The 7,500-nt window shown below is 41.9% G+C and overlaps 2 non-coding genes across 2 annotated transcripts in view; one reads left to right on the forward strand and one right to left on the reverse strand.

Annotated features, from left to right (window-relative positions):
- Nucleotides 1–3,422: 3,422 nt before the first annotated feature.
- On the reverse strand, nucleotides 3,423–3,541 carry LOC123688258. Its single transcript, XR_006749803.1, has one exon. It is a non-coding gene; the product is annotated as a 5S ribosomal RNA (ribosomal RNA).
- A 3,661-nt stretch (nucleotides 3,542–7,202) lies between these two features.
- Nucleotides 7,203–7,500, forward strand: part of LOC123687716 — a 1,905-nt gene continuing 1,607 nt past the window's right edge. The window contains exon 1 of the ribosomal RNA XR_006749426.1: nucleotides 7,203–7,500. This exon is cut by the window's right edge and continues 1,607 nt beyond it. This is a non-coding gene — a ribosomal RNA (small subunit ribosomal RNA).

Here is a 7,500-nt window from a genome sequence, read left to right on the forward strand (position 1 = left end):
CGAATTAATTCCGAAATCAAAAAAATATTTTCAATAAATTTTTTTTTCTAGAGTACCTCGGTCTTTTCTATTTTTTTCCAAGTTTCGTACGTCAATCAACATACATCCCAGAAAAAATCATCTCTCTAACTATCCTGGTTCAAAAGTTGTATCGGAACATTTCACGTCGAAAAAGAACATAGGCGAAAAAGGACGTGAACATTATTCCTTATAAAAACCAAACCCGACCATGGATTTTGATTCTGATTGTTGATTATCGCTATTAGAACACATTAGGAGGCAACCAAATCAAATTTGAGAAAATTCCACGATCAGAAAATTTTTTTCGAAAAAAAAAAAAAAATTCGAGGACACCTCGGTCATGGCAAGTTATTTTCCACAATCCATTCCCCAATCGACGTACATCCCAGAAAAAATCATCTCTCTAACTATCCTGGTTCAAAAGTTGTATCGGAACATTTTCACGTCGAAAATATATCTCTAAGTCCAGACCGATGCACCACGTAATCTCGGGCAGACCGATGCACAACGTAAATGACGATCGGGACCGGGGCGATCGGTCGTATCTGACACCGCCGGCTCGGTTCTAACATCGTCAATGAGTCGGGGTTGAAAAAAAGGACGTGAACATTTTTCCTTATAAAAATCAAACCCGATCATGGATTTTGATTCTGATTGTTGATTATCGCTATTAGAACATATAAGGAGGCAACCAAATCAAATTTGAGAAAATTCCACGATCAGAAAATTTTTTTCGAAAAAAAAAAAAAATCGTAATCACCTCGGTCATGGCGAGTTATTTTCCGTATTTCATTCCACAATCAACGTACAACATAGAAGAAATCATCTCTCTAACTATCCTGGTTCAAAAGTTGTATCGGAACATTTCACGTCGTAATATCTCGCCAAGTCCAGACCTCGGCGATAGGTAGTATCTGACACCGTCCGCTCGGGACTGACATCGACTTGGACTCGGGCTGATGATGGGGAGGCGTTTAAGGACGTGAACATTTTTCCTTATAAAAATTAAAGTCGACAATGAATATTGATTCTGATTACTGATTTACGCTTTAAAAACACATTAGAAGGCAACCAAATCGAATTTGAGGAAATTCCACGATCAGAAAATTTTTTTCGAAAAAAAAAAAAATCCGAAAAATATTTTTCGATTCCTATTACTGATTTACTCTTTTAGAACACATTAGGAGGCAACCAAATCAAATTTGAGAAAATTCCACAATCAGAAAATTTTTTTCGAAAAAAAAAAAAATTCGAGGACACCTCGGTCATGGCAAGTTATTTTCCACAATCCATTCCCCAATCGACGTACATCACAGAAAAAATCATCTCTCTAACTATCCTGGTTCAAAAGTTGTATCGGAACATTTTCACGTCGAAAATATATCTCTAAGTCCAGACCGATGCACAACGTAAACTAGGGCTGAACCGATGCACCACGTAATATCGGGCAGACCGATGCAGAACGTAAACTCGATCATACCGATGCTTCACGTAATCTCGATCTTACCGATGCACCACGTAAACAAGGGCAGACCGATGCAGAACGTAAAGTAGATCTTACCGATGCACCACGTAATCTCGATCTTACCGATGCACCACGTAATCTCCATCTTACCGATGCACCACGTGAACTGGATCTTACCGATGCAGAACGTGAATTGGATCTTACCGATGCACCACGTAAACTCGATCATACCGATGCACCACGTAATCTCGGGCAGACCGATGCACAACGTAAATGACGATCGGGACCGGGGCGATCGGTCGTATCTGACACCGCCGGCTCGGTTCTAACATCGTCAATGAGTCGGGGTTGAAAAAAAGGACGTGAACATTTTTCCTTATAAAAATCAAACCCGATCATGGATTTTGATTCTGATTGTTGATTATCGCTATTAGAACATATAAGGAGGCAACCAAATCAAATTTGAGAAAATTCCACGATCAGAAAATTTTTTTCGAAAAAAAAAAAAAAATCGTAATCACCTCGGTCATGGCGAGTTATTTTCCGTATTTCATTCCACAATCAACGTACAACATAGAAGAAATCATCTCTCTAACTATCCTGGTTCAAAAGTTGTATCGGAACATTTCACGTCGTAATATCTCGCCAAGTCCAGACCTCGGCGATAGGTAGTATCTGACACCGTCCGCTCGGGACTGACATCGACTTGGACTCGGGCTGATGATGGGGAGGCGTTTAAGGACGTGAACATTTTTCCTTATAAAAATTAAAGTCGACAATGAATATTGATTCTGATTACTGATTTACGCTTTAAAAACACATTAGAAGGCAACCAAATCGAATTTGAGGAAATTCCACGATCAGAAAATTTTTTTCGAAAAAAAAAAAAATCCGAAAAATATTTTTCGATTCCTATTACTGATTTACTCTTTTAGAACACATTAGGAGGCAACCAAATCAAATTTGAGAAAATTCCACAATCAGAAAATTTTTTTCGAAAAAAAAAAAAATTCGAGGACACCTCGGTCATGGCAAGTTATTTTCCACAATCCATTCCCCAATCGACGTACATCACAGAAAAAATCATCTCTCTAACTATCCTGGTTCAAAAGTTGTATCGGAACATTTTCACGTCGAAAATATATCTCTAAGTCCAGACCGATGCACAACGTAAACTAGGGCTGAACCGATGCACCACGTAATATCGGGCAGACCGATGCAGAACGTAAACTCGATCATACCGATGCTTCACGTAATCTCGATCTTACCGATGCACCACGTAAACAAGGGCAGACCGATGCAGAACGTAAAGTAGATCTTACCGATGCACCACGTAATCTCGATCTTACCGATGCACCACGTAATCTCCATCTTACCGATGCACCACGTGAACTGGATCTTACCGATGCAGAACGTGAATTGGATCTTACCGATGCACCACGTAAACTCGATCTTACCGATGCACCACGTAATCTCAATCTTACCGATGCACCACGTGAACTGGATCTTACCGATGCAGAACGTGAATTGGATCTTACCGATGCACCACGTAAACTCGATCTTACCGATGCACCACGTAATCTCAATCTTACCGATGCACCACGTGAACTGGATCTTACCGATGCAGAACGTGAATTGGATCTTACCGATGCACCACGTAAACTCGATCTTACCGATGCACCACGTAATCTCAATCTCACCGATGCACCACGTGAACTGGATCTTACCGATGCAGAACGTGAATTGGATCTTACCGATGCACCACGTAAACTCGATCTTACCGATGCACCACGTAATCTCGATCTTACCGATGCACCACGTAATCTCAATCTTACCGATGCACCACGTAATCTCGATCTTACCGATGCAGAACGTAAACTCGATCATACCGATGCACCACGTTATCTCGGCAGACCGATGCAGAACGTAAAAAAAAAGCTTACAGCACGCGGTGTTCCCAAGCGGTCACCCATCCAAGTACTAACCGCGCCCGACGCTGCTTGGCTTCAGTGTTCTGACGAGAACTGGCAATTTCAGCGTGGTATGGCCGTAAACAACATATATTGCGATATTTTCTATGATATCTCACTTTTTGGGAGCGGAAAGGACGTGAACGTTTTTCCTCATAAAAAATGAAATAACTTTTGGATATTAATTCTGATTGTTGATTTAAGCTTTAAGAACACATTAGGACATATCTCAATGAAATTTGAGGGATTTCCGAAATCGAAAAATATTTTTCGAAAAAAAAAAAAAATCCCAGAAGACCTCGGTCATCTCAAGTTTATTTCCATATTCTATTACACAATCAACGTACATCACAAAAGGAACCATCTCTCTAACTATCACAGTTAAATTTTTGTATCGGAACATTTCACGTCGGAATATCTCGCTAAGTCCAGACCGGGGAGATCGGTCGCATCTGACACCGTCCGCTCCGGTCTAACATCGTCTTGGAGTCGGGGTAACGATGGAGAGGCGTTTAAGGACGTGAACATTTTTCCTTATAAAAATTAAAGTCGACAATGAATATTGATTCTGATTACTGATTTACTCTTTTAGAACACATTAGAAGGCAACGCAATCAGATTTGAGGAAATTTCAAGATCAGAAAATTTTTTTCGAAAAAAAAAAAAATTCAAGAACACCTGGGTCATGGCAAGTTATTTCCCACAATCCATTCCACAATCAACGTACAACATAGAAGAAATCATCTCTCTAACTATCCTGGTTCAAAAGTTGTATCGGAACATTTCACGTCGAAATACCTCGCCAAGTCCAGACCGGGGCGATAGGTAGTATCTGACACCGTCCGCTCGGGACTGACATCGACTTGGACTCGGGCTAATGATGGGGAGGCGTTTAAGGACGTGAACATTTTTCCTTATAAAAATTAAAGTCGACAATGAATATTGATTCTGATTACTGATTTACGCTTTAAAAACACATTAGAAGGCAACCAAATCAAATTTGAGGAAATTCCAAAATCAGAAAATTTTTTTCAAAAAAAAAAAAAATCCGAAAAATATTTTTCGATTCTGATTACTGATTTACTCTTTTAGAACACATTAGAAGGCAACGAAATCAAATTTGAGTAAAATCCAAAATCAGAAAATATTTTTCGAAAAAAAAAAAAAATTCGAGAACACCTCGGTCATGGCAAGTTATTTTCCACAATCCATTCCCCAATCAACGTACATCCCAGAAAAAATCATCTCTCTAACTATCCTGGTTCAAAAGTTGTATCGGAACATTTTCACGTCGAAAATATATCTCTAAGTCCAGACCGATGCAGAACGTAAACTCGATCATACCGATGCTTCACGTAATCTCGATCTTACCGATGCACAACGTAAACTAGATCACACCGATGCAGAACGTAAACTCGATCTCACCGATGCACCACGTGAACTGGATCTTACCGATGCAGAACGTGAATTGGATCTTACCGATGCACCACGTAAACTCGATCTTACCGATGCACCACGTAATCTCGATCTTACCGATGCACCACGTGAACTGGATCTTACCGATGCAGAACGTGAACTCGATCTTACCGATGCACCACGTAAACTAGGGCTGACCGATGCATCACGTAAACGACGATCGAGAGGCGCGAAAGGACGTGAACGTTTTTCATTATAAAAATTGAAATAAATGATAAATAATGATTCTGATTGTTGATTATCGTTTTTAATATGCATTAGTAGGCAACCAAATGAAATTTGAGGAAATTCCGATAACAGAAAATTTTTTCGAAAAAAAAAAAAATTCATGAAATCCTCGGTCATCGCAAAATATTTACCATATTCTGTTCGATAATCAACGTATATTTAAGAAGGAATCATATCTGTATCTATCTTGGTTCAAATTTTGTATCGGAACATTTTGACCAAAGTCCGAGCTTCGGCCGAAACAGACACCGCTGACCTGGCCTATCGATCGACCGAGAGTCGGGGATAGAGCGTAAGTGTTGTCTGGAGGGGAACCCTGTGCTCTCCTGACATATATAGGGAAGGTGGTCGCGTTGGGCGATGCAGAACGTTTGGATCGGGAATTATATTTTTGGTTCAGCTATTGGAATATGGTTTATTGTTGGTATATATTGGCGAAATAACGTTCTTACTGACTGGGGATATTCATAAAAATGAGTCCGGAGATTTTCAGATCGAAGTCCGAGTGATCCGACTTGGAAGGCGTGTTGGGTGGGTCGAGATGGCTTAGATCGATCAGACGAGGCGGGCTAAGTGTTGACGTCATGCATCGGTCCATTTTCAGATTGAGTCCGAGTAATCCGACTTTGAAAGAGTGTTGGGTGCGTCGAGACTGTTTAGATAGATCGGACGAGGCGGACTAGGTGTTAACGACATGCATCGGTATATTTTCTGATCGGAGTCCGAAGAAATCGGCCCTAGTAGGCGCAGCGGACGGTCGAGACGGCCTCGGTGGGTCGGATCGATCGGGAAAAGTTTGCTAAATCGTGTCTGGAGGGGAACCTTGGGTTCTCCTGACATATATAGGGGATAAGGTTTGGGTGGACGATTCTTCACGTAAAAGTTGAGTAATTTATTTTTCGATAAGCTTTTGGATATTGATGAGAAGTATATGTATATCTTCGATTAAAAGAATTCTTACCGTCTCGATGTATATTATATTAGATATATAAGAAATAGTTAACGTGATGCATCGGCCGATTTCCGGATCGGAGTTCGAGAGATGCGACTTTCGATGCGCGATGGGTGGATCGAGACGGCCTAGATCGATCGGACGAGGCGGACTAGGTGTTAACGACATGCATCGGCGGATTTTCTGATCGGAGTCCGAAGAAATCAGCTCTAGTAGGCGCGGCGAACGGTCGAAACGGCCTCGATCGATCGGACGAGGCGGACTAGGTGTTAACGACATGCATCGGCGGATTTTCTGATCGGAGTCCGAAGAAATCAGCTCTAGTAGGCGCGGCGAACGGTCGAAACGGCCTCGGTGGGTCGGATCGATCGGGAAAAGTTTGCTAAATCGTGTCTGGAGGGGAATCCGGGGTTCTCCTGACATATATAGAAGGGGTGGAGAATGGGTCCTGTCCTAGACTGTTTGGAGTTCTTTTTAGGATGATATTCAGTTGGTAAGTGGTAGACCCGAATCCGACCTCGGCGTTTGGGTACTGGCAAGGTGTGTTGGTTTCGGCTTTCGCATCTTGGGTCGCTTTCGTCAACCTCATGCAGCGAGGTCGCGGTCCGCTTCGTCTCTTTGTAGTCGAATGGCCTTTAAGCGACCAACCTTAAAATCGTGATCCTCTGCCCGTTGCGGGTTATGTTCACAAAAAATTTGCAACCACTCAATTCGTTCCGAGCGACAAATATTGTTGAATCTCGAATCACCGTGTCGTTATATTCACATGTATAGCGAAGGGTCGAGATGGAATGTGTATAAGAAATTAGTTGATAGCCGGGGGTTCGTATTATATATGGACGCCTTGGCGAGGGATTGTTTCTAGAAACTTTCTCATTTTTGATCGGTGTTTTGTCCGAGATGATGATGATGTATATATAGCTTGAGTCTCATGCTGACTGGGGGCTGTTACGTCGTTTCGTCGAGGACTTGCACTTACTGATGTGCGGCGCTAGTCGAAGTCAATCGACATGGCTAGTGCCACATGACGAGAGGCGAACGGGTTTGGCCATACCGGCAATCTCGTGGACCGATCGTATAAGCACGCAGTTCCCTGGTTGATCCTGCCAGTAGTCATATGCTTGTCTCAAAGATTAAGCCATGCATGTCTCAGTACAAGCCAAATTAAGGTGAAACCGCGAAAGGCTCATTAAATCAGTTATGGTTCCTTAGATCGTACCCACATTTACTTGGATAACTGTGGTAATTCTAGAGCTAATACATGCAAATAGAGCTCCGACCGGGAACGGAAGGAGCGCTTTTATTAGATCAAAACCAATAGGTGGCGGGTTCGCTCGTCATCGTACAATTTGGTGACTCTGAATAACTTTAAGCTGATCGCATGGTCT

Source organism: Harmonia axyridis, chromosome X (genome assembly GCF_914767665.1).
Source record: "Harmonia axyridis chromosome X, icHarAxyr1.1, whole genome shotgun sequence".
Classification (NCBI taxonomy): domain Eukaryota; kingdom Metazoa; phylum Arthropoda; class Insecta; order Coleoptera; family Coccinellidae; genus Harmonia; species Harmonia axyridis.